Source organism: Anabrus simplex, chromosome 6 (assembly GCF_040414725.1).
Source record: "Anabrus simplex isolate iqAnaSimp1 chromosome 6, ASM4041472v1, whole genome shotgun sequence".
Lineage (NCBI taxonomy): Eukaryota > Metazoa > Arthropoda > Insecta > Orthoptera > Tettigoniidae > Anabrus > Anabrus simplex.
The window spans coordinates 221,302,141-221,328,406 of record NC_090270.1 but is presented as its reverse complement, the minus strand read 5'-3'; the positions used below and the strand labels follow the sequence as shown (position 1 = coordinate 221,328,406).

Below are 26,266 nucleotides of genomic sequence, written 5' to 3'. Positions count from 1 at the left end.
TGTCGATATGTCGTACGTTTAGTAGCAGTTAATCTGTAAATGAAGGTCTTCAATATTGTAAACACGCATATACTTTCGTATGTCTATCTATATATATTCACTGATGTCGATTTTTAGCGATCGAGAAATGGTGGGTCTGCTATTGTAATCAGTACTCCCCACACCGACTTTGACTGGCAGTAGGAAAGGGTTCCTTCTCCAACTCCTGTGTAACTGTCATTAGTAAGGAAGGCCTACAATTGTAATGAATAGTTCCCTTCTCGATTTGACTTGCAGAAGGCAAGTGAGCATGCAGTTTTCTTTAAAACTCCCCTACCCGATTGTGTTTGGCAGTAGGCAAGGGTGCCCGCCCATATAAAGAAATGTCTTAATCTAAAATGTGACTGGCATTAGGCATAGTGGCCTGCTATTTTGATGGAAACTCACCAACTTGGTGTGACTGGCAGTAAGCTCGCTGGCAGTAGGAAAATGGGCCTGGCATTATAATGATAACTGCACAACTCAATTTCGATTGATGGTAGGATAATTGCCTACCATTATAATAGAAACTCCTCAACTGTAATCTGTCTGGAAGTAGGAAAGGGGGGCTGCCATTTTAACGGAAACTCCCCAAATCGATTCTGTCCGCGTAGTAGGCAATGGGGCCTGCAATTATAATGTAAACTTCCCAACTCGACTGTGAATGCCAGTAGGCAAGTGAGCCTGCCGTTATATCACAAATCCGCAACAAACACTTTACATTGGAAACAACGTACGGGGACCTCCCCATGCTCTTTCTGGGATAACGCTAAGACACATGCAATTTTAAAACAATCTTATTTACTGCATGTACACTATTTACTTCGATATTCGAATACAATGTAGAATACCGTAGCGAAGCACGGGTACATTCGCTAGTTAATAATAAAGCCAAGCTTTCTGCCAAATTACTGTCGGAGGCAAAATTTCACATGCCCTGATGAAGGCCAATGTAATTTGGCAGAAAGCTTGGCTTTATTATTAATAAATATATATATATAGTAGCTTTAATCCAGTTCATTTATTTCTTTGTGTTAATACAATGAGCCACGAAAACTTACGTTCATTAATTTATTAGGCTATATTTTATTTACGTGAAATTCGTAACTGATATCCTTAGTGTAATTTCAACACTGAGTTGCTTGCCTGAAGAGCTACAACTGTTGATTTTTCTTGAAGTCATTGCCTCTAAAGTCTCCGTGGCTCAGGTAGCAGCACGTTGGCCTCTCCCCACTGGGTTTCGTGGTTCAAATCCCGGTCACTGCATGTGAGATGTGTGCGGGACAAAGCGGAGGCTAGTCAGGTTTTTCTCCGGGTTCTTCGGTTTTCCCTGTCATCTTTCATTTCATCAGCACTCTCCAATGTCATTTCATTTCATCTGTCAGGGATTAATCATCGCCCCAGAGGAGTGCGACAGGCTTCGGCAGCCGGCGCACAATCCCTGTCCTCGCCGCTAGACGGGGCATCATTCATTCCATTCCTGACCCGGTCGAGTGACTGGAAACACGCTGTGGATTTTCATTTTCACCTTGCTTCTGCTCACGATCTAGGCGCGTAACTACTACAAGTATCATCATTCATTGACGTGCTGATACTGATCGCTATTGTAGTTTTATCTTTGTACGTGTTCATGCATTACCCGATTATCTCTTGAGCACTTGTCTATCAGAGTGCCGATCTCAGTGGTGAAGTTGGTTAGTCGTTGTTCTTCTGGTGGCTGTTATTGCTTTTAGGCCCGATTGTATAAAACAGTTGATCCTAGATCAAGGCGTAAAACTGATTCTAGATCACGTTGATCCTCAAATTTGTGTTGTATAAACGTTGATCCGAGATCATTTTTCCTTAATCACGAATCAAAATTGATCCAACGATTTCCTTGGATCAAGCCTTGTGATCCGGATCAAGTAGTGTTCTTGTACCGGTATTGCAGGCCGCATTTATCAACGTGAAAAGAAGAGGGCTTTTGTAGTGCAAAATAGTGCCGTAACAATAATCACGGTAAGAAAAAGAAAAGATGTTCTGCATTTTTACCGGTATTTAATCTGATGAAGGGATTTTTATCGCGATTCTGTCTTTGAATTACAGATGTCTGACTTCTCCGATTTTTCTTCAGATGACGATAATGAAGAATTTCGGCGGTCTCTCCGAGTATTCCAAGAAAGAGGAAACCCATTATTAGAACTTAGCGACAAAGCTTTTAAGATGAGATTCCGTCTAACCAAACACACTGTTGAGGTTATGGAAGGTAGACTTCGAGACTCTCTAATGAGACGAACGAATAGAAACCAGCCACTTACTCCAATGTTCCAGATTCTATTGACTCTGCGATTTTACGCGACAGGGAGTTTTCAAATCGTAGTTAGTGATTTATTCAAAATTCATAAAGCTACGGTTTGTCGAGTCATCCATAAAGTAACGCGAGAAATTGCTGCGTTGAGACCTCAATTTATCAATATGCCGACTGACCAGAAAGAAGCAAGGAGAATCATGCGTAATTTCTATGACATAGCTCATTTTCCAGGAATTCTTGGTGCTATAGACTGTACGCATGTGCCTATCATATCGCCAGGGGGTAACAACGCCGAAGTGTTCAGGAACAGGCACGGATGGTTCTCCTTGAATGTACAGGTTATATGTGATGCTAATCTGCGTTGTCTAGACATAGTAGCAAGGTGGCCTGGATCTGCACATGACAGTAATATATTCGATAACTCTAGAATTCATGCTCGGTTTGAGGCGGGGGAAATGCCCAAAGGATTTCTTCTCGGAGACAGTGCGTACCGTTGCTGCGAGTACCTTCTCACTCCAGTATTACACGAAGCGACACCTGCAGAGATGGCATATAACAGAGCTCATAAGAGATCGCGATCCACAATTGAAAGAACTTTCGGGCTAGTTAAAAGACGATTTCCCTGCTTGAAGATGGGTCTTCGAGTGAAATTGCTTCGGGTTCCTCCTATTATAGTGGCAACGTTTGTCCTACATAACATGGCCTTAGATTCCATAGATAGTGAACCTGAAGTAGAAGGAGATATTTTTGCAGGAAGAAGGGTTTTCGAGGAACTTCCTGTCTTCGAGGAAGCTGGGATGAATGGAGGAAATACTGCTGTTAGGAATGAAATAATTAACAACGTGTTCAGGTATGTTTTTAATATTTCTAAGTACTAACAAGACTGTACATTTGCTTTGGCTTTAGCCGTCGCTAGTTCATATTTTTTAATTTCCTGGTCTAGTTTGAGATTTTCCATTTTAATGGCGTGTTCTGCCTCTAGACATTCCAGTCTTCTCTTGTAGAAGTTGTCCCTTAAACTTCCCTCAGCTTCAGCTCTTCTCTTTTTAGGAGGTGAAGTTCGGCTGCTGGGGCCAGGACTGACATCTGTATCTGGTACTTGTTCCTAAAATTGTGACTTCCCCTTTCGGAGAACAATCATTGAACGAGAAATGCAACCATGCAAGCTAAGGGCGCCAATCTTTAAGTTGATGACTTAAAGATAAAAATTTATAATCAAGCTTGGACGGACTCTTATCACAGGGGTGGGGTGATAGTGCACTAATCATTAAGCAGGAGAATTAGAAATCAAAAGGCTAATTAAGGCAGATTGATTAAAGTGAACTAGAAAAATACTATTTATTATATTGAATATAAATGACGACGGTTTAACGAGAACTGAATTTAAAATAGGAAATGAATTTAACAAAAAGTTGAATGACTCTACTTCGCGAAAACTTGCAATATTTTTAACTCGCTTGCTCACCATGTAGTCTTGTTCTGCTGGTCCTTGGAAAGCTTCCATCCTTGTAGCTGGAACATCACCGGTCGTCTTTGAGATATCTTCATCTGCAGCTAAGTACCATTCCTGCCTTGCTAAGTGCACCGACCACTAATTGGAAGATGGCTTCGACACTAACACTCCCTATTATGCTCTATCCCATATATTGGAGATGAGCCCTAAGTCATAGTTAGAAAAACCTCCTTGGGTTATGTGGAGAGGATACTCAATTAATAATCCTTCCAACTTTACTGAAAATGTGCCCTGAAGTTTCATTTCTATCTAGTTTAATACTACCTATTGTCTTAGACTGGTACAAACCGGTCTAGTAGCCGAGCTGTACGTACTTCCTGATGAGAGTGGCTATACACCCCTCATTCAGAAATTCCTAAGTACCACGTCGTGGTAACGAAGTAATTAATGTAGAAGTGATAAACTATCACACTAGTCCACTATGGTACAACAACCATAAGACAAGTTCTCAGACCTACAGCGAAATACAAGATCGAAGAATCAAGAAGATTAATAATAACGAATGCAGAATGATGCCAAGAGCTCCAACACGCCCTTTTATAACCTTCTCTGGCTCTAATTACAGGTCGCTACACGTGGTCCAATCAGTTGACACGTCTCTCCCCACTCCAGATATTAGAGTAGATGGGTCCCAACCAAGACATCAACTGTTCTTCTATTAGCCCTTTCACTCAGTATCCATGGCAACATGACGCTCCTTTGAAAATATAGGCGGTGATCAGTTTGAATTATTCTGGTCGAAATACGGTAGCTGTCGTTACAACGCTTGAACACGTGCTCGCTTTTCCCAGAATTTGATGTCTAAATTTGTCCTTCCTTCTTCCTCGGTGATGTGGCAAGATAGAGGAAATCTACTGCAAGTTAAATTTAAACGAATGTCGCAAGAATCTAAGTGAATATTAGGATATTCAGCCCTCGTTTACAAGTCGTAGTTACAAAGTAATGAAATGATAGTGAGCAAATGATTAAACATGAATTATAATACAATTACATACCAAGATAAATATCATGACGTTAAATTCCTGAATTAATTACACATAATAAAATTAACATAATTACACTGTGACGTCTGGAACGTTACAAAATCAGTCAGTCAGAATTGAAATACGAGAATGTGATGATAAAGAGGAAGAGGAAGAAGAAGAAGAAGAAGAAGAAGAAGAAGAAGAACGGTCGTGCTGTAAAAGCTAGTCGAATAGTAATAAGGAACAGTTAAGCGTGTGAAAAGTATATTTGATTTATGACCGGTTTCTGGAATGACAGTTATCTATAGATGAGTAGTTATCAGTGACCGAACATGGTGATACATTTAAAATGAGTTTCCGAAACAACAGTTATCGGCTTATTCACAGTTATCTGCGCAAAGACTGGTAACTGCAGCTAGTGCTGTAGGTACCTCTATGCTAGAATTGATCCCAGCAAATTAGTTTTGTAAACATTAGTGATAATGAACTGACTATACTATATTTACAGTCATTCATTCTAGTTTTAACGTGCTTGGGTGTGCTAGAGTTTACAATATTTCGGTCCGTAGGTTTACTTCCACGTTATCACTGGCTTAGTAACTGATTCCACCTGTATGGTGTCATCTGTCCCAGCTGTTTCGATTACAATCACCTCGGAGCATGACGCTCCTACTGTAGATAAATATTCTAACACGGGAAATGAATCGTCAAATAAAATGGAACTCAAATCAAACGGATTTTTACCAGGCTCAAATTGATCTTTCAGTGCAACTATAATGTTAAAAATTTCTTTCATCAGGCTTTGAACCACGAGTCTCACCAACAGTTCGTGAACACCCAATCTGAAATTAGGGAGTATTTACCATTAGCATTTACATTTGTACTACATGATCTCTTAGGTACCGGTATGCACTTACTATAAGCCTGCTGAATAATAAATAGTCTACCGATTTTTGTTGCTTTTTTAATGTTACCGTATTATATCTTTTAACCGGTGACGTGAGGTCTGATAGACTCCCAATAAACATAAAACATCTGGACTTCTTTAATTAAAAATCTCGCAGGGAGCTGTAGTTTATGTTAGCTTCTTATCTGTGGACTTAACGTCAGCAGTTGCGAGAGTATTTTTGTCAAGGCATGTTGCCTGGTCAGTGTAAGTAAAACTTCTCAAGTGACTAGTCCGTTGCAGTTATAAGAAATACAAATCCTCAGTTCGAAGAGTACATTACGGAAATACTAATGAAAAATGTAGTGGTACCGGTATCTATTTTATTTTGGCTATTGAAGATTGCAGTTTGTAACGCTTTCGTATTGTTCAAGTTGTGCCGTGAAAGCCCAGAAGAAATGGAATTCTTGAAGAGTTTGGCATCTGATCAGGTGAAATTACATGCACTTTTTTTCATTTATATTATTATTGTTTACGCTTGTGTTCTGGATCAGAAAAAAAGTGATCTGTTTGGTAATCGCGGTGTATTTCTATAATTTTAGTGACGAACGCATCTAGGTGAAATTTAAGACTATATATGCGTGCTGTGAATAAGAAAGAAGGGGAAATATAACTAGTTTTTGCGTTATTAGATCAGATATATTCTTATTATGAGAGATTATTACACGCTGAATCAGATTGATTGAAATGACTGTGTACATATTTGCCAACCAGTTCTCATTGTAGGAAACTTCTGCTAGTAAAAGTAACTAGATATTACCAAAATTACCGTACCCTAAAAACATTTGCGTAGATACATCTATTGGAGGACGAGAAATACTAAACATGACGATATCTGTACTGTTCATTACCAGGGCTTATTAATATGGATTTAACTTTCCAGTTAACAGCGCAGTTAGTTACAAGCACATTTAGGTAACTCATAGGGAAATGTAGTGTACCAGCAACCGGCCATTATATGTAATATCTATCTGAATTAACACCCTTAAGTTTTTGCAACATACAGTAGTCACGTAACTTGATACATTACCATGTTGTAAGAAACCCCACTGACAGCTATTTCCTCCACGAAAGCAACGGATTGAGTTTGTGATTCGTTCACTGCAGTTTCCATTGCAAGTGCAGGATCCTCCACATCACATTCACGTACATCTAAATAATAAAATTAGACATTATGTACTTCCATAGTAAATGTGCACTGTATTTAGTTAACCTGTCATTCGTCAACAAGGGGTAGTTTGTAATTTTTTATTGGAGTTACCGATGACCGATTAATTAAGGTAAAGGGCTTATCGCAATATTTACTAGAACGAAAAACAAACTAACATCAGACATAGTCCTGTGTATCGGTAATTAATTTACAATGCCTTATGCTTGTGAAAAGCGTAGCTCTTTATGAGTCTACACTTCGAACATCCTGTACCAGTATTCTTAATTATTTATACCAGGATTTCAAGGTTAACTTACCAAAAATAACTTCTTGGTGGAAGTTCGCATCGCAATCGGACTCGCAGGCTAGTGGAAGGAATTGGGGTTTTAATGCTGCTACGAGTTTCCGTCCAGCTTCAACCACCGTAGGTTGTACGAATGGACCTCCGCCTGTTTTATGAATGCTGACCTAGTAAGAATGTACAGTTGGTTAAGCACGATTGGTTAAGCACGATACTCCGAAGTCTCAACTAGTAATTGATACGCAAATATGTATTTCTTTACTTACTTTATCGTCTGCAACCGACTTCTTCGTTCGTCGTTTTACATTCTTGTAACATAACTGCAATGTTTTCCAATCCCGTCGCGCCACATTTGCGTGGGAATTGAAGTCTGAAGCTAGTGCTTTCCAGGCGTTTTCCTTCTCTTTCGTACTTACAGCATCAGTCTTTTTATTTTCAATCGTATTCTTATATTTAGTAACGACTAAATCAATCAACAACTCCTTTTCGTACGCTGTAAAATTCGGCGCTCGATTTCTTCGCTCATTGACATCCAAGTTCATGTCCATTTTTCAATCGGTGTTTGAGATCTGATTGACACCAAGATTGACACTACGTCACAGAGATTAAAACATGAAATAACGTGACTTTACTAACAACATACTCCTGATTAGTACGAATTTTCCACGCTGTTTACGACGTTGCCAAGCGAAATTCTACGATGACGGATCAAAGTTGATCCGGATCATGAGATCCGAGATCAATGATATACAACAAAACGAGCAGCTTGGAAAGGATCATTTTCTGATCTCGAATCAAAATTGATCTCGGATCAGCTATGTTTATACAGCCGGCCCTTAGACGAATACAATAAGGTAATCATCCTCTTGTAACACAAATCAGAATAAAAAATGCCGGGACGTCCCTTTGAAGATTAAGACCTAGGATCTAGGAGAGGTTTCCATTCCCCTTCCCGGGGGAGGGGAGGGTCAACTAGAAGGTGACGCTTTTCTCTAGCCAGGAGATTCGGCGGGTTTGGGGATTTAATGGGGTAGGGAGATGGGTTGGTGTGGTTTGATTCGGTGAAAGAGGAGAGGGGTGTTTCTACCTCTTGACTAAGTGCTTTATTGATCTTAATATTTTACAGTTGCTTACAATGGTGGTTAATTTACAGATATTTTACAGTGTTATTTAAAGAGTTTTGAATTGCTATTCACACTGATAGGGTTATTTACAGTGCTATTTCCATTGATATAGGTTTTCTCTTGCAGTGTACAATGCTTACAGGTTATTGATAATACAATAATATATACTTTTCTTTTTTTTCATTGATCTCACATTCTCTCCCATTGCTGCAATGTCAGGTATATACATTGGGTGGTTTACAATTTCTTGATACATTTTTATTGTATTACATTAAGCTCTAGTGATATTTACAATATGCTTGTATTGATATGAGTGAGAAAATCATTTACATTCGTACAATGACGGAGTTGAGGTGAAATATTCTTGACAATGATGGCGTTGAGATAATATATAGGCCTACAGTGTTGTTATAGTGACAATATTAAAATATTATTTACACTGATAGAGCTGAGATATGCAAGTACATCACTGGACTGAAAGCTTCGACGAAGTGGGTAGAAGAGGTAAAACGAGACGCAATAGAAAGTGGACTTACAATGGATATGATTCACAACAGAAAATAATTTAGAAGCCGAGTGGACAGCATCGAAACATTCCAGGAGAAACCACCAAAATGTAGACCCAAACTGGTCATATCTGAGAAAGAAAGGAAGATCAGAAGTGAAAGGGTGAAGAGGTCCTGGAAGAAGAAGAAGAAGAAGAAGAGAAAGCCTTAAGTTCAATGCGGTCCATAGGCGGCCAAATTCGGAAAGAAGATATAGCTGAGAAACAATACTCTCTACAATGATGTTGAGTTTTTTATACAGTGGTGCATATTGGGATAATTTACATAGTTGCTTCCAAGTTGGTATGTTTTATGTACAGTAGCTATCTACAGTTGTTGAGATTGTTTTTATTACAGTAACCATTTTATGACATAATAATGACTGTGATGCCCTATTGGGCTGGAATGGAGAGGAAGTCGCCGAGGGTTCGCGTGACTGGCATGTTATTCAACTGCTTTTTGTATGAGGGGTGTGTGGGGGGGGCGTGGAGGGCATTCTAGGGGATGCTGGGGGCTGGAGTTTTGGGGGATGCCATCATCGGTCTCTTGGGGGCACCACCCTAGGGTGGGGGTGAGGGACCGGAATAGGTGGTAGGGACTTTGGATGAAGTGGGAGGAGGGGGAGGGGTTCCGCGGAAGATTTGGATGAGTGAGGGATGCTCGCGCTCGAGGATTCGACGGTAGGCAGGTAGGAATTGTGATAGGAAGTAGGAGTCTAGTGTGGGGAGCAGGAAAATGTCAAGAAAGTCGGCGGTGGGATAGCGGAACGGGCGGTTCAATCAATTTCAATCAATACTGATCTGCATTTAGGGCAGTCGCCCAGGTGGCAGATTCCCTATCTGTTGCTTTCCTAGCCTTTTCCGAAATGATTTCAAAGAAATTGGAAATTTATTGAACATCTCCCTTGGTAAGTTATTCCAATCCCTAACTCCCCTTCCTATAAATGAATATTTGCCCCAGTTTGTCCTCTTGAATTCCAACTTTATCTTCATATTGTGATCCTTCCTACTTTTATAGACGCCATTCAAACCTATTCGTCTACTAATGTCATTCCACGCCATCTCTCCGCTGACAGCTCGGAACATACCACTTAGTCGAGCAGCTCGTCTTCTTTCTCTCAATTCTTCCCAACCCAAACATTGCAACATTTTTGTAACGCTACTCTTTTGTCGGAAATCACCCAGAACAAATCGAGCTGCTTTTCTTTGGATTTTTTCCAGTTCTTGAATCAGGTAATCCTGGTGAGGGTCCCATACACTGGAACCATACTCTAGTTGCTATGGTGAGAGTATGGTACTGCTCAAACGAAAAGCATTGTCTGAGTGCTGGCGGTGGTGGTGGTGGTGGTGGTGGTGATTACTATTTTAAGAGGAAGTACAACAGGGTAACCACCCTCTATTAACAGTGACCAGAAGGAAAATTATAGCGGTCCGACACTTCGAAGAATGAAGATAACGGCAAAAGGAAGGGAAGGTCCACGAAGGGTTTGAAAATGAAATACTCTCTAGGCCTCGCGAACCTGATACCGCTGGTGTCGGGAAAGAACAAGAGCTGATCAAGGATGGCCGTATAGGAAAGTTGAAATTGAGGAGCCGTGTATGTTGATCTCGTGATCAAAGACATGGGATCTCGTATTTTGCGTGGATTCCTACTATAGGAAAGTGAATTTTAATTTCAAATATCCTGGACGTATTGGGTGGGAGTTGAACCATGACGTCCTTCATTTGAAACCGGACACAAAAACCAAACCAAACTCCATGGCACTACAGCCTTTGAAGGGACTTGGCCTACCAAGCGACCACTACTCAGCCCGAAGGCCTGCAGATTACGAGGTGTCGTGTGGTCAGCACGACGAATCCTCTCAGCCGTTATTCTTGGCTTTCTAGACAGGGGCTGCTATCTCACCGTCCGATAGCTCCTCAATTCTAATCACGTAGGCTGAGTGGGCATCGAACCAGCCCTCAGGTCCAGGTAAAAATCCATGACCTGGCCGGGAATCGAACCCGGGGCCTCCGGGGAAGAGGCAGGCACGCTGCCCCTACGCCACGGAGCCGGCAAACCGGACACAAGTAAGTGGAAGTAACGTCAGACATAGCTAGGGGATCCGAAGTCGCTGGGTGTAGACAAGCAACACAACCTCCACGGAGTCACGCTGATGCAAGCTGACAGACTGCCCCTCTCTCCCCGTGGAAGACAGTATGACCCTTCTAGCAATACCACAGAACGCAACAGTTGGCAGTAACTGATGATAGTGCACCTGTCCTAGGCCCGACGTAGTGCTCAATATATAATCTAATTTCATAAATATATCATCGGATGGAAATCGTATGGATAAGGAACTTCGGAAAATCACACCCGGGCATCGAAGTCCCCTCCACCCTACTTTCAACTAGGACAACGGCTACGCTCGAGAGCATACGGGTCAAAGGTCCTGTTCGTAAATAAAGTGGGCACTTAATCTAAATATATTGAAAGTTGGGCACTATAATAAGAGGAATACGCTAATCTACTAAATCATAAAAATTAATTGTTCCCAATTCAAAAACACAATTTTAATTACTGAGAGTCACATGAAAATATTTATACACACAAGAAATGCCATATAATTGCCTGCGTGGCAATTTTTAAACATTTTACACTGAACTTTATCATATGAATAATGCCGTTAAATGTCTTTGTCAGTTCGTTGATCATTCCCAAATCTCATTCTGGCATTCCCAAATCAAGTCATTAACATGCATGTATACACTTTCATTATTGATCGACAGGGACCTGACCATTTACTTTAACACTGATACCCGTAGGTATCCACTATATTATAATAACACAAATTATATGGAAAAGATGTAATTCTCGTGAGGAGACATTAATATCTTACATCATCGTCGTTGTATTTAGACGTTTCTAAAAGTGAACTCCCGCATAATTATCTAATCATGAAAATCATGTCGTCGCTTGTCGCTAATAAGGTCTACACTATCACATTAATTTTTTTTTTTTTTTTTTGCTAGGGGCTTTACGTCGCACCGACACAGATAGGTCTTATGGCGACGATGGGATAGGAAAGGCCTAGGAGTTGGAAGGAAGCGGCCGTGGCCTTAATTAAGGTACAGCCCCAGCATTTGCCTGGTGTGAAAATGGGAAACCACGGAAAACCATCTTCAGGGCTGCCGATAGTTGGATTCGAACCTACTATCTCCCGGATGCAAGCTCACAGCCGCGCGCCTCTACGCGCACGGCCAACTCGCCCGGTACATTAATTATTATCACACTTTCGAGTATACGCATATCTCCGGAGTAATGACTTATTCTAATATTTATAAAGCGGACATGCTACGTTGGTTAGCCTGTTACTCCGCATAAATCAGCATACACTGATACAATACACAAAATATAAGCACATATTACCATGAAGCATTGTCCCTGTAAATTTCCAACTTGCAATATATAACACACACACTTTAATGCTCTCTGAAAATCTGTGACCCCTTTCAGGTCTCCTGGTGTCGATCCAAGAACGTCGATACCAATAGGGTATCGAGCCACGCTCTCTTGACTTCGAGGTGCTATCTGAAAACCCCTACTACGACCTTACTGAAATCGATTAATGGGAGGAGTACGTCACCTATCGACTCAATGAAAAACACACAGCATTGATTATAACAAATTATTTAAGTGAATATTCAGTACAGTGTGAAATGGGAAAACTTGTTATGCGGTTTCTTCAAGCGACCGATAGGTATTTAACGCTACAGTCAGCTACGGGTCGGGCACTCACAGCGCTTTCCATTCCTTCTGCGGTCGTAAATCTCTCACTTCGAGGACTGCATGGGCTCCCAACCCAGCTGAGTAGACACATACAATATCATCCGGACATAAACACGTAATTCTCAATTCAATTATCTCTTGTCCTCCGGACCTATGACCCTTTATGGACACTCTTCAAACATCATTTTAGGGGCCGATGACCTTCGATGTTAGGCCCCTTAAAACAACAAGCATCATCATCAGCAGCATAATCATCATCAAATATCATTTATCTCAATACCTCAGCCAATTTCAGTATTGGTTTCTCTCGTTGTGATGATGATGATGATTATTGTTACGGAGTTTTCCGTGGTAGTTAGAGGTGAAAGAAGGTGCGGGGGGTCAACAGGTCTCAGGCTACGAAATTAAAGTGAATTTAAAATTTAACAAGGTTATATTTTCTTAGCAAAAAACAAGAAATAACAATAATGGCAGGTACAGAGTAGCAAAACCACTAATCGAGAATGTACAATTACAGGATTTGGGGCTCCGAGAGCCAGACACACAATTCTTGAGCAATTAGCTCAACTTTACGATATACAGAATTCAACAAAGGGGCAGAAGACCCCAATCAAGCCCAGGAGCACTTGCTCCCAATTACATCATAAAACCTCCTCGAGGCGCGCAGAAACAAACTTCAAAAGAGCGATCTGCTCTCAAAGGTTAAGCCTATCAAAGGCCACACCAAACTCCACCTTCAAGTTGTCCTCTAAGGACATAAACACAGGGGTAAAGATACCCAACCTACTGAGGCCTATTAAGTGAGAAAATTTAATTACCTGGCCTCTAAAATACCAATTTGAGAGGAGGCGAACTTGCGCTCCTAATACACTTTGTTTAAAACCTACTTGGCACTAGGCTGTTAATGCAAGGGCTAATCCCATACTAAAGAGGTGACTTTAGAAGGAAACAATTTACATTACGTTAAGGAAGAAACGGTTGTGAAAATAAGTTCACCTCAATGCAATATGAGAGGGAGCTCGAGAGGGTTAAGCACTCTCTATCCCAATATGAAGCTTGAAAGAGAATAGATACAAAGATTCTTTACATTTTAGGGAAAGTTACATGGTGGAAAAGCTTCGGACCCGCCCCGAGAGTTAAACTGCTGAGCTAGCAAGAAAAGAAGTTATTAATCGACCATTACCTTGGTGTTGAACTGCTCCCCGAAGAAAGAGGCGCTTCCCGCCCCCTGCTATGTACTTTACACACTGAACGATGGTACTGAAGTGGCCCCGAGACCCGAAAATCAGCAGTTTATATACTCTCGCGGAAAGTTCGAGGCGTTTTTGGAATGAGAACACCCTCCCACAAGGATTTTATTGGTTCACCAAGAAACCCCCTACACAATACGAAGAAGAAACATATTATTGGTGGAAAATTAATTCGAGAAATTCGGGATTGGCTAAATTCAAAACAAGGGGAAAGAAAGGGTTAATATTGCCAACTTAAACAATGACTGAAAGAAATTTAGCAAAGAACAAACTTTTGAAATTAAATTTTCTCCAAAAAAACAGTTCTTTCACTTCGCACTAGGGTGCACCGTTGTAGTTCTTCAGTAGTGTCCTCTAGAAGAGAATGTTCACACTTCTTACTACAAGCAAAACAAAAATACATCGAAAACAACACAGTTCAGAAACTTCAAAATTTCCAAGTAGTGGCATCTTCAGGGTAACTTGAAAATTAACACATAAGACAAAGTTCAGACTTCTTCCAGTAGGGGAGTTTCAACTGGCGCAAAGTTTAAATAAGCAGCGTGGAGGTGTACCGCCCGGTACAATTATTATTATTATTATTATTATTATTATTATTATTATTATTATTATTATTATTATTATTATTATTATTATTATTATTATTATTATTATTATTATTATCAAATCTATCGCCTTGCACATTTTCACAAATATGGTTTCAGCCTTTATTTTCACACACGTGTACCTAATATCCACGTTATTCACACATGTGATGATCCTACCAACAGGGATTTAACATAACCTTATCACTCACTCGCGTATCTATGCATTAAAGTTGTGAAGCATCTGAATAATCTATATTCGAAAAATTAAGATGATCCATATCAGCTGATTGAAATTGGAATGGATTATGGAGTCCTCCCTTAACATATTATGGGACCTTACACACTAGTTAATGCAAATTTACGGAATAACTTTGTGATTAACCATTAATCACAGAAGACAGGAAAATAAACTAATAAAGGAAACTTTACCCCATTAAAACTCGCATATTGCGTCACCTACACGTTCTACAAAAATCAAAATGCATGCTGCTAGATTCTATTTACAAAATTAAGTTTTACATCTTAATGCGACACGGCTGATTTTCATGCTAATAATATCATGGAAATGTACTTATTATGTTGGTGTGTAATCTGCTGTGTCTGGTGGTACGCATATGGATTTAGTTATCCATAATTGCCATCTCGCTAGCAGAATGTCCTACGTTCATCTCGTTCCATGTTGAATCCATAACGTCTTGGTCTGCTGCCTCCAGATGCTGGAAGTTCTGCGTTGTCTTCAAATAGGAATTTCGCAGGCACACAGGCGCGTTCTAGAGGTGGTAAATCCTGCGTTCGACGAGCACTCACATACATGCGAAAAAATTAGGAATCGGTTACTTGAAGCACTATTTATATGACCACCCAAGGAGCGATTACTGTCCCTGAAGACCGTTACTCGATTCCTGTTCGTTATAGAGAGAAATATTCACTGATTTGTTTGTTCCTACGTGAGTGTCACTATTCGTGGCTAATCTGACGTTTATTTATTAGGTTGGTTGCCCCTGACAAGTGCATAAACGTTAATTACAGTACTATAAGTACTGGTTCTCTACTTTCAGTGGCTCACTACGTCATGACGATTCATAGCAGTGTTACCCGTTCTTTATAAACATCTTCGTTTAGTCTGCCATGATACTACTTGTCTGCATTCCCTTATTAAATACTGAGATTGTTATTTCACATAACCACACACCACAACTATAACTTCACACAAAGAATTCTAGCTGCGCTATGAATGCGTGTCGGACTGGCGTAGAATAAACCTCTGGTTAGCAGAATACCGAAAATACTGAGTATGGAGTGTTGTCGGGTTTGGCTTTATATGGAAGACACGAGTCGCCGGCTATGGAGAGGGAAACTCCTCCCACATTGGAAAAATCGCTCCGCTAATAATTGTCTCTCAGAGTCGAATGGGTATTCATTTTATAGATCTTGACGTCCTCTATCTATTGATCAAGTTTCGTTTAAATCGCATCACAGTTTTACTGGCAATCTCTAAATCATCCTGTTTCACTTTAGCGCGCGAAGGTGTGGGGTGTGGGGACTCCCCTATCGGCGTTGAGATAAGTGCCAAGTGCCAAACCCATATGGCTACCATCACATCTGCCTAAAGTGCGTCATTAAGAATGCGCTCGTTAAGTAATTCATCTTCTTACATTATCCAATACTACAAATTATGCTGAGTGCATTGATTCCTTACTGGTAAATTTCTTAAGCTTGTGACGAACTTTTATTGTTACTTGACGCACGAAATTTGTGGGTTGGTATCCAAGAATATGCTGGGAAATCGGTGAGAATATCCAGTTCTCAAATTAGAACCCTGTAAATTTAACTCCGCCTCCTGGCCTAGGCAGTAGTTGAATGTATCGTCCTATATCGCGCTCGCTTCCATAGTAGGGAGCGCAAACCCAAGGCAATGCTGTACGGAAAGCTTTACCTCGCTTTATGCGTACTTAGAGCTTCTGCCTTCAAGCTCGCGCAGCGTCTTTCGGAGAGGGAAACTCCTCCTCCCGGATCTGGCATAAAATTCTTCTTACAACCAAATATTTCATAGAATGATGTGGAAAATGGCACATATGTGTTGCTGGGCTTCATTGCATGTCTATTAGCAGGGTATTGAACGGTTTCAATATGGATATATATTGTATTATTTTAAAACTTATATGCGAATTTTATATAACTTTCGTATGCCGGTTAGAGGATAGAAGTGCTACTGATCAGTTATTAAACATACATGAATGGCCGCTACATTTAGTGATGGGCAGTCTGAGACGAGGTCTCGAGATTTCTCGGGATTTCTCGAGACTAGCGCAGGCACTATTTCTCGCTAGAAATTTCGAGAGATCTCGAGAGCGTTGTCCCCGCCTTTTGCGGCGAACAGCGTGTCGTAGGCCTACAGGTAGTCGGAGCTGAATGTTATTTGTGCCAAGTATGCGAATAGCCAACCACGGGCCTTCTCAATTTCGTACATACGTGTCAACAAGCGACTAGAGCGTTCATTTCTACCAAGGTCTATTTTGACGCAGTATAACATAATTATAAAGGATACGCATTCCGGCATTGTATGCACTGTTAGGTACACGAATGAGTGGTCTAAGTACAGAACCTGACGGCCAGTGTAGGTACACGTACCTGGATACTAGAGGCGTGCATTATTCGAACTCGAGACGAGGCAAGATGCACCTTGCTGCATATGCAACCACCATTACGCATGAGTGGAATGTGTAATTTAAAATGCTTCCGTTTGCTCCAGTTCTTTCGACAGGTATGTGTACATCGTTATCAGACCCCGCATTCAATAACATATGACCACTGCTTGTGTTTACCGATATTGGTGACGAAGGAAATAATTCCTTACAATGCTATAGAGCATTCGCGTTATAATTAGGTATTTCGATATATGACGGTGCAAAGTGAAATTGTGTCCAGTTGTACGCGACAAACTTGAAGACGATGTCCTAAACGCAGCGTAAGTCGTGGATGTCGGTTATTTTTAAGAGATGTCACATAGCACAGCCCACTGTGTTGCTTATTCAAAAGAAGTAAAATACCTCGGCAGAAATACTTCTGGGATGATCCGGCACTTATAAACGCATAATATCAATGAAGAGGAATCGTCACAGAACACCTCCGGCCTGGTCTGAATCCCAAGAAGCTACCCTGCCAACAACGATTGTGAGGCATCCAGGTAGGTTTACATTCTAATAACAGTTATTAACAAATCATACGGGTTATTCAGCTAAGAAGTCCACCTGATATAACTCGTGAACAGTTTAAGATACTGGCATTCTGTATTCACTTTCGTTAATGGTATTCAGGAGCTCATAGTTCAACAAGCAGTGCTTTCCTAGGCTTCTGCAAAATTTATCGTCGCACAAGTTTCCATATGAGAACTGCTGATAACTATCAAGCTTGCGCTCGTAGTTACTGGGTCGTCGCACAGCTCGCAGCACACGAGAATCGGTCTCGAGAGCGTTGCCCATCACCCCTGAATTGGAGCAAAGTCGGGCATTTTAGATTACACGTTGCACTCATGTGTAATGGGGGTTGCATATGTAGCAAAGAACATCTTCCCCGTCTCGGGTTCGCCTCTAGTATCCATGTACAGTAGGTGAACATCCTATCTACAGTTATTCAGAAATTTGGTTATTCAGCTAAGATGTCCACCTCAAATGAGCCATGAACAGTTTAAGATATTGACATTCCGTTTTCATTTTCGTTAATGGTATTAAGGGGTTCATAGTTGGACATGCAGTACCTTTCCAGGCTTTTGACAAAATGTATTGGCTCACACGTTTTCATATAAGAAGGTTATTTCACGCAATAACTGCCAATGAAATGATATATTATCAAGTTTACAGTCGTAGTTACTGGTACGTCACGAGTTCGAATAATGCACGCCTCTAGTATCCAGGTACGTGTACCTACACTAGCCGTCAGGTTCTGTACTTAGACCACTCATTCGTGTACCTAACAGTGCATACAATGCCGGAATGAGTATCCTGTACAATTATGTTATACTACGTCAAAATAGACCTCGGTAGAAATGAACGCCCTAGTTGCTTGCACTACAGGAAGGTCGGTCTCGAGATTCTCGTGAGAGTCTCGAGATCTGTGACGTCAGTCTCGAGAGTCTCGAGCGAGAGCGTAGCCCATCACTAGCTACATTCCCAACCCTTGCTCTTTCCCATCCTTCCGACACCGAAAGCCATTTATGTGTTGTGACGTTAAACTACTAGCAGCAAGAAAGAAAAGAGAAAAAAAGGCTTGTAGAATGGGTAGGAGAGCAGATAAGAGTATGTCCCGTTTGAAAGTATTGGAAACCAGCACGCCAGCCTCTTTTATTATATAATCTTAAAGAGAGTAGAATGACATTAGGAGAATCATAACGCTTAACACGGAGAGGGTTCATGCTTCCCACGTAGATATTTTGTAGGTTCGTATAGCTTTATTTTATTTCCACTGTCCCGAGTTGGCTTCACTGGAATGTCATGACGTATGTTGTGCAATGCACCTCATCAAAAGGTATGAAGGTGAAATATCATGCCATTAAAAACGAAAACAAACTACCTTGCAGTCTAACGCGATCAAAGATATCGGATGTCGTATTTTGCAGGGATTCCTGCTATCAGGAAATTTAATTTCAAATATCCTCTTTGTGTTGGGTGGCATTTGAACCATGACCTCCTTCATTTGAAGTTAACGTCCATTTCGCTTGACTGTCACTTCTGTGAGTGCGAAATGATAACTTGGTGGTCTGCTCATAGTACGAGGGTCACTACATAACTAAGGTGGCACACTTTTTCTTACAAAACTAGTTTTTACTTTATATATTTGTTATTCTTATAGCACTGTTGCCTGCCAGCCCTCTAGCAGCCACTTTCGGTACTTCCTGGAATGGGCTAGTGAGTCAGACGACCAGGGATCACCCAGCCGGCCTGGAGGACTGAGCCGGTCTTTCCGTGTATTGTTTACGTGGCTGGTTTACCTGTCAATTTATGGGAGATGCATCGAGAATGTTCCGCCTCTAGCCACCTCCAGAATATTCTGGTTTACATCACCCGAGCTATAAAAAGGGAGGCTAGCCGCGGACTGTCAATCAGTGTTGGATTCCGTGGTGGAGTCAGTGTTGGACTTGGAGTCAGTATGAGACTCAGTGTGTTGGGGATCGGTGGGTGGCTGAGGGTGACAGAAGTGTTGGCTGTTACTAGTGTCCCACCGAGGTCTGAACGAGGAGCTGTGGTGTGTGTGTCGGAGTGTCCAGTGAGTAGCTGGACTGGAGACGGCGTACGGAACGGAAAACTGCGTACCTGGGAGTACTGTGTGTTTATTTATTCTCGTGGACTAGACATCGCCGTGAGTCATCGAGGGCAGTAGCTACCGTGGGTGTAATTGGAACAGCGCTAATTGTCGTTTTGTGATTACTCGCCTGCTGTTTAGCATTGTTCAGCTGTTGCTGTTTAGTTGTTTATTGCATGTGGCTGTGCAAATCTGTGGAGTAGAATCAAGGAACAGCCATCGTGTGTCGTGTAACCAGTAGCACTGTGTACGACCCTAGCGGTCTGCACGAGCTGCTGTGTGGGGCGACTAGACTTGCAGAAGTGAAAGTAAGGGGAACTTGTCAATAGGATTAGAGCTTCTTTCAGGTAGAGACTATTCGGCTGGAGTCCTGCTGTGAGAGACTTGTAAATAGACAGCAATTACTAAGTGCCCAAATTATAACCAGATAGAAAAATGGAAAGTGAACTGTAATCAGAATAATTTTAAACCATATAAAATCAAATTGTATAATTTGAAGCACTCAATAAAGCACTTAGCCAAGAGGCCGAAACCCCCACCCAGCTCTTTCACCGATTCAAACCTCCCCCTCCTAATTCCATCAAATCCTCAAACCGCCGAATCTCCTGACCAAAGAGAGCGTTTCCTTCTAGTTGCCCACCCCTCCCTTCGGGGAAGGGAATGAAAACCTTTCCTAGGTCCTAGGTAGCCGTTCGTGGCCGAATAGAATTGCGTGTGTGTGTACATTTATTGGGCCATCCTGAAATAAATTAGAGTAATAAAATATACGCTGTTTTATTCGTAACAATTTCCTTGAGACACATACCACTTCTATGCATAAAATACACCCCTTTGTACTACCTTACACCACCTGACATGCATACCTGCACAATAAAAAGTCTGGTCTAATCCAAAGTGTAACAGCCATCATGAAGGAGCATTGTTCAGCTGTTGCTGTTTAGTTGTTTATTGCATGTGGCTGTGCAAATCTGTGGAGTAGAATCAAGGAACAGCCATCGTGTGTCGTGTAACCAGTAGCACTGTGTACGACCCTAGCGGTCTGCACGAGCTGCTGTGTGGGGCGACTAGACTTGCAGAAGTGAAAGTAAGGGGAACTCAAATAATCACGTGATAAGAGGCGAGTCCGTCAGTTTACCTAAGAGATGGTATTCAGAGGGTGCCAAATCAGGTCTGTAAGGCAGAAGAGGCAAAGGTGTCCATGCCAGTTTTAGGAGAGTGGCCTTGGTTTTCTGGCTGACGTGTGGTCGAGTGTTTAACAAAACACATTTTTTCGATATAGACGAACACGATTCAGTCGAATGTGAACATTTCTTCAGGGTTACCACATACGCGTCAGAATTAATGGTGGTTCCTTGAACCATGGTATCCACAAGTAGGAGTTCTTCAGCATCCCAGGAAACGGTAGTCATCACTAGACTTCGGATATTTAGGCAGTAATAGGATAGAATGGGGGCTGCCTGGCCGAGGCGGTATAGGCGTGCTCGGTTGGCCCGGAAGGACGTGGGTTCGAATCCCCGTCACGAAGACGTAAATTTTTAGAAATGAGATTTCCACTTCCGGAGGTGCACATGGCCCTGAGGTTCACTCAGCCTACACCAAAAATCAGTACCAGGTTAATACCTGGGGACAAAGGCGGCCAGGTGTAGAGCTAACTACTCTATTCCATCAAGTGTCAAGGTTACGGATACCGCGCTCGGTAGCTGCAGTCGCTTAAGTGCGGCCAGTATCCAGTATTCAGGAGATAGTAGGTTCGAACCCCACTGTCGGCAGCCCTGAAGATGGTTTTCCGTGGTTTCCCATTTTCAAACCAGGCAAATGCTGGGGCTGTTCCTTAATGAAGGGCACGGCCGCTTCCTTCCCACTCCTAGCACTTTCCTGTCCCATTGTCGCCATAAGACCTATCTGTGTCGGTGCGACATAAAGCAACTAGCAAAAAAAAAAAAAAATGTTACGGATAGTGGAAGCCTTTACCTTCCACCTATCCAAGGGCCTTCATGGCCTGTAGGGAGATGACTTTGCTTTGCTCCTTGCTTTGCAATAGGATAGAATGCAAACTGTCTGAAGCTAGTGACATGTATACACAACTGCCTGCACAACGTCTATGGTGCGAGTGTTGCATAAACATGAGGAGTATTGTCCATCAAAACCCCTTTTTATGTTACCCTCGCTTCATCATGGAAGAACGGGCTACACGATACTTCCTAATAATCAAATTAGTTTGCATTCTAACCAGGGGCTTAACGTTAGGGCCTGTAGGACCTGCAATGCAGGTGGGCCCGGGCGTTTAAGGGGTCCCGCAGACATCTCGCAGAAATAATAAAAAATAATACATATCTAGCTTAATGTCACTCTCCAGTTTTGTAGAATCAGTCTAAATGATTTGTTTTACAATGTGTACGTAGAGGAATTACAATTTAGTTCCATTTAGCACAGCTGTAAACAGTGCTTGCCCTTACGGGCACACTCCTCCAAAAGACCTGCACCAAATTACTGGAAAATAATAATACCAAAATATCACATATTAGTTAGAAAATGATACTTTCTTGATGCGTAGTGCATCTGAGATCGTATTAAGCACATCATCTGCTGAACATTAACCTTTACTATACATTTATTCAACAACAGTGTATGATTCCAATAAGAAGTAGGTGTAGTAACACTCAATCAGTTCAGTTTCGAAAGAGCTCTCTTTGCGCGGAGGTTATCAGTTGTGCTGTTTGATATTTTTCAAGCTTTATTTGAACAGTTTTTGCTTCAATTTTTTTCGTATATTTTTCTGTGTTGTAATAAATTATTATAACTGATACTTTGGTTCGGCTACACGGTATTGTTCCACAGTTACTGTAAAATTAAATCAATTTTAAGTGCGATCAACTAAGTGGTGTATGGTTCAGCAGCTTAGTAGTTAAACCATGGAGGCAGCCAAATAAAACACATTATTTTGATAATCTTACAATACTGAATAATCCTCTTTCTTTATATTGCAGTAGCGACGATTGGGAATAAGAAGTGGGGGGGGGGGGGAGTACAAACAACAGATAGTACCCAGGTTTGTGTGATATACCGGGGAGGGCTGGTATATACATCAAAACTGAAGCGAGCGAATTTTGACAGCGAGGTAAAGGTTGATATTTTATCACCTTAACTGCGGTTAAGGTTTTGATTCAATACTATACAATAAAACTTTCACCAATATTACACACGTAAAAAAACCAAACCAAACCCCATGGCACTACAGTCCTTGAAGGGCCTTGGCCTACCAAGCGACCGCTGTTCAGCCCGAAGGCCTGCAGATTACGAGGTGTCGTGTGATCAGCACACGAATCCTCTCGGCCGTTAATCTTGGCTTTCTAGACCAGGGCCGCTATCTCGCCGTCAAATAGCTCCTCAATTCGAATCACGTAGGCTGAGTGGACCTCGAATCAGCCCTCAGGTCCAGGTAAAAATCCCAGACCTGGCCGGGGCCTCCGGGTAAGAGGTAAGCACGCTACCCCTGCACCACGGGGCCGGCTAATATCACACATGTATTACAATTAAATAGAAGTACGGCGTGGTTATACAATTAACAATCGTTTAGTATTTGACTACACACGAAGAGACTAGCATATAACTTACAGTACTAAAGAGACCGCAAGACAGATGAATGCGCGCGGCAAGCGGGTGAATCATACTTCAGTGTCCTTATCCTTGGCAAAAAATATACCCCTGTTACCCTGCCTCAGAGCACATGCAAAGTGTCCACTATTTGCTGTGCCACTATACAAATCGGTTAGTCGTGATTACCGACATTTTTTTGCGTATTTCCGCTAATAGTGTTAATAATTAAAGTAAATAAAGGAATTAGCTGATAAGACAACATGCCTTGTACAAATTGCTTGTTTTAATAATTCCTATAATTCCTAGTTTCAGCCGGCTAAAGAGGAATAAAATAGTAATATTTTCTTCATAAAGTGGGGGTTATTTATTTATTATTTAGTGTATGATGAATACAATATTATTTACAATATATACAACTACCATCTCAAGCTCGTAACTAAAGTTCCATGTCAAAATTTAATAGCCAGAGAAGAGCTTCGTTTGAGACACAGTTTAAGTCCTCAATAGAGCCTCTGTAACTACGCAAAGGAAAATGGAGAAGAATCATACCTAGAGGCCCTTCTCAGGGCCCTCAAGTTCGTAACATTGGCCCTTCAATGAAAAGTGGGGGTAAGGGGCGACTACTGATATAGGGCCTATTGCATATTATCTTTTTCCTTTCTTAATCTGCTTACCCTCCAGAGTTGGCTTTTCCCTCGGACTCAGCGTGGAATCCCATCTCTACCGCCTCAAGGGCAGTGTCCTGGAGCGTGAGACATTGGGTCGGGGATACAACTGGGGAGGATGACCAGTACCTAGCCCAGGCGGCCTCACCTGCTAAGCTGAACAGGGGCCTTGCGGGGGGATGGGAAGATTGGAAGGGATAAACAAGGAAAAAGGAAGGAAGCGGCCGTGGCCTTAAGTTAGGTACCATCCCGGAACCACGGAAAACCACTTCCAGGATGGCTGAGGTGGGAATCGAACCCACCTCTACTCAGTTGACTTTCCGAGGCTGAGTGGACCATCCCTCGTACCACTTTACAAATTTCGTGCCAGAGCCGGGAATCCAACCCGCGCCTCCGGGGGTGGTAGCTAATCACACTAATCACTACACCACAGAGACGGATGCATATTATCTATCTGGTGTAATTAAATGTATGTTAGTTATTGGTAGGTTTTACCTTTTATTTATGGGGCCAGAATTTTTATTTGGGGGGCCCGAATCTTTATTTTGGCAGCCGGGCCCTATCACGTTCGTTACGCCCCTGATTCTTACCTATTACAGCCTAAAAATCCGATGATGAGTCATCACTTTTCCTGCCGAAGATGCCACTTTAAATATCCTCTCAGAGTCGAATTGGCACGATGCCAGTCCATTGATTGCCTCTTCGTCTCCGGTTCAAAATTGTATAACCATTCCCATCACAGTTCTTAAAAGAAGTCATGTCGTTCAGTGCCAAGAGTTCGGTGCACACAGTATTTCTTATTCCCTCATGGGAAGCTGACAATATCCTCGGAACAGACCCTGAGCAAACCTTTCTTTCAATCCCAGCTGCTTTAATGTTGTAAATACACTTACTTCATCAAGTCTTAGTTCATCTGACTCTTCACTCACAGTTATCACATAGATAAGTCTGTTAAAAATAGCAGTCGCGCGTTTCCTAAAAGGATAAGTCCATTTAAAACCAGTGATACTTATGAGGTATAATATTGAGTAAAACAATTCAAGTCAGGGTACCATGTGTCGATGGTTAAATGCTGGAACTTATATTTTATACATGTTTGTCCTTTTCCAAGTTCTTGCTACAAATGACAGCTCATCTTTTGTTGTATTAGGGACCTGTGTTACACATCCAGATTTTGTTTCATATAGGGAGAATCTGCCTGCTATCATTTCGTGATGGATACAGTACGTTTGCATCCATCTCTTGGCACAGGCCAGAGTAAAGTGTAGGTTCCACCGAAGTCCCAGTCAACATCCATGGCTGTGACAATATGGAAGTTGCTGGGGTATGGGTAGTGCTGAGTAATGACTTTCAGAGCATGACTAGTGCATCTGAGTGTTATGAAAGGTGCTGCTCATAGGGTCAGTCGTGCTGCAATAGTACTTTCTGACCCAGTGAGGAAAGCAATGGCAAACTACCTCACTCCTCATCTTGCTTAGTACGCCTCATTTTGGTGCTGTCATTGGTTTTGGGGGTTTCCTTATAACCGTATAACCTTTGGTGGTGCTATTTGAGGATCCAACCAGCCTCTGGGCTGATGACCTAACAGACAGATAGGGAGAATCTTCCAGCCTTTTTTGTTGTTGAATTCTAGAAACCTTGACTAACTAACACCCATACCGAGGTTACATTTAGTGGCGAAGTTTCAGACAGCTTCGAGAAAAAACACTTCTCTTCAACTGTGTCGAAAATGTCGTGAGAGAATGGCGCAAAGAACTGACCAACTTGGGTGTCTAGAGTAATATATACCGGGGTCTTAAGAAGGAAGGGCAGATTGTAGATTGCCTGGCCTTTGCTGATTACATGGCACTGATTGCCGATTCGCTGGTTATAGCAATAATACAGGTCAATTTCCTCAGAAGGCAGGCAGCCAAACTGGAACTTCAAGTGTCGTTGGAGAAAACAGAGTTCTTCACCAACATCAAAGAAGCTAGGACAGAGATGCTACTAAACCAAACCAAACCAAACCAAACCCCATGGCACTACAGCCCTTGAAGGGCCTTGGCCTACCAAGCGACCGCTGCTCAGCCCAAAGGCCTGCAGATTACGAGGTGTCGTGTGGTCAGCACGACGGATCCTCTCGGCCGTTATTCTTGGCTATCTAGACCGGGGCCGCTATCTCACCGCCAGACAGCTCCTCAATTCTAATGACGTAGGCTGAATGGACCTCGAACCAGCCCTCATGTCCAGGTAAAAATCCCTGACCTGGC

The 26,266-nt window shown here is 41.9% G+C and overlaps 1 long non-coding RNA gene across 1 annotated transcript; it reads right to left on the bottom strand.

The window, feature by feature from the left end:
- Window positions 1-3,279: 3,279 nt before the first annotated feature.
- LOC137501223 (uncharacterized) lies at window positions 3,280-7,314 on the bottom strand. Its single transcript, XR_011018434.1, has 3 exons — window positions 7,200-7,314; window positions 6,763-6,884; window positions 3,280-3,413 (listed from the first exon to the last, which is right to left on the bottom strand). It is a non-coding gene; the product is annotated as an uncharacterized lncRNA (long non-coding RNA).
- Window positions 7,315-26,266: the final 18,952 nt, after the last annotated feature.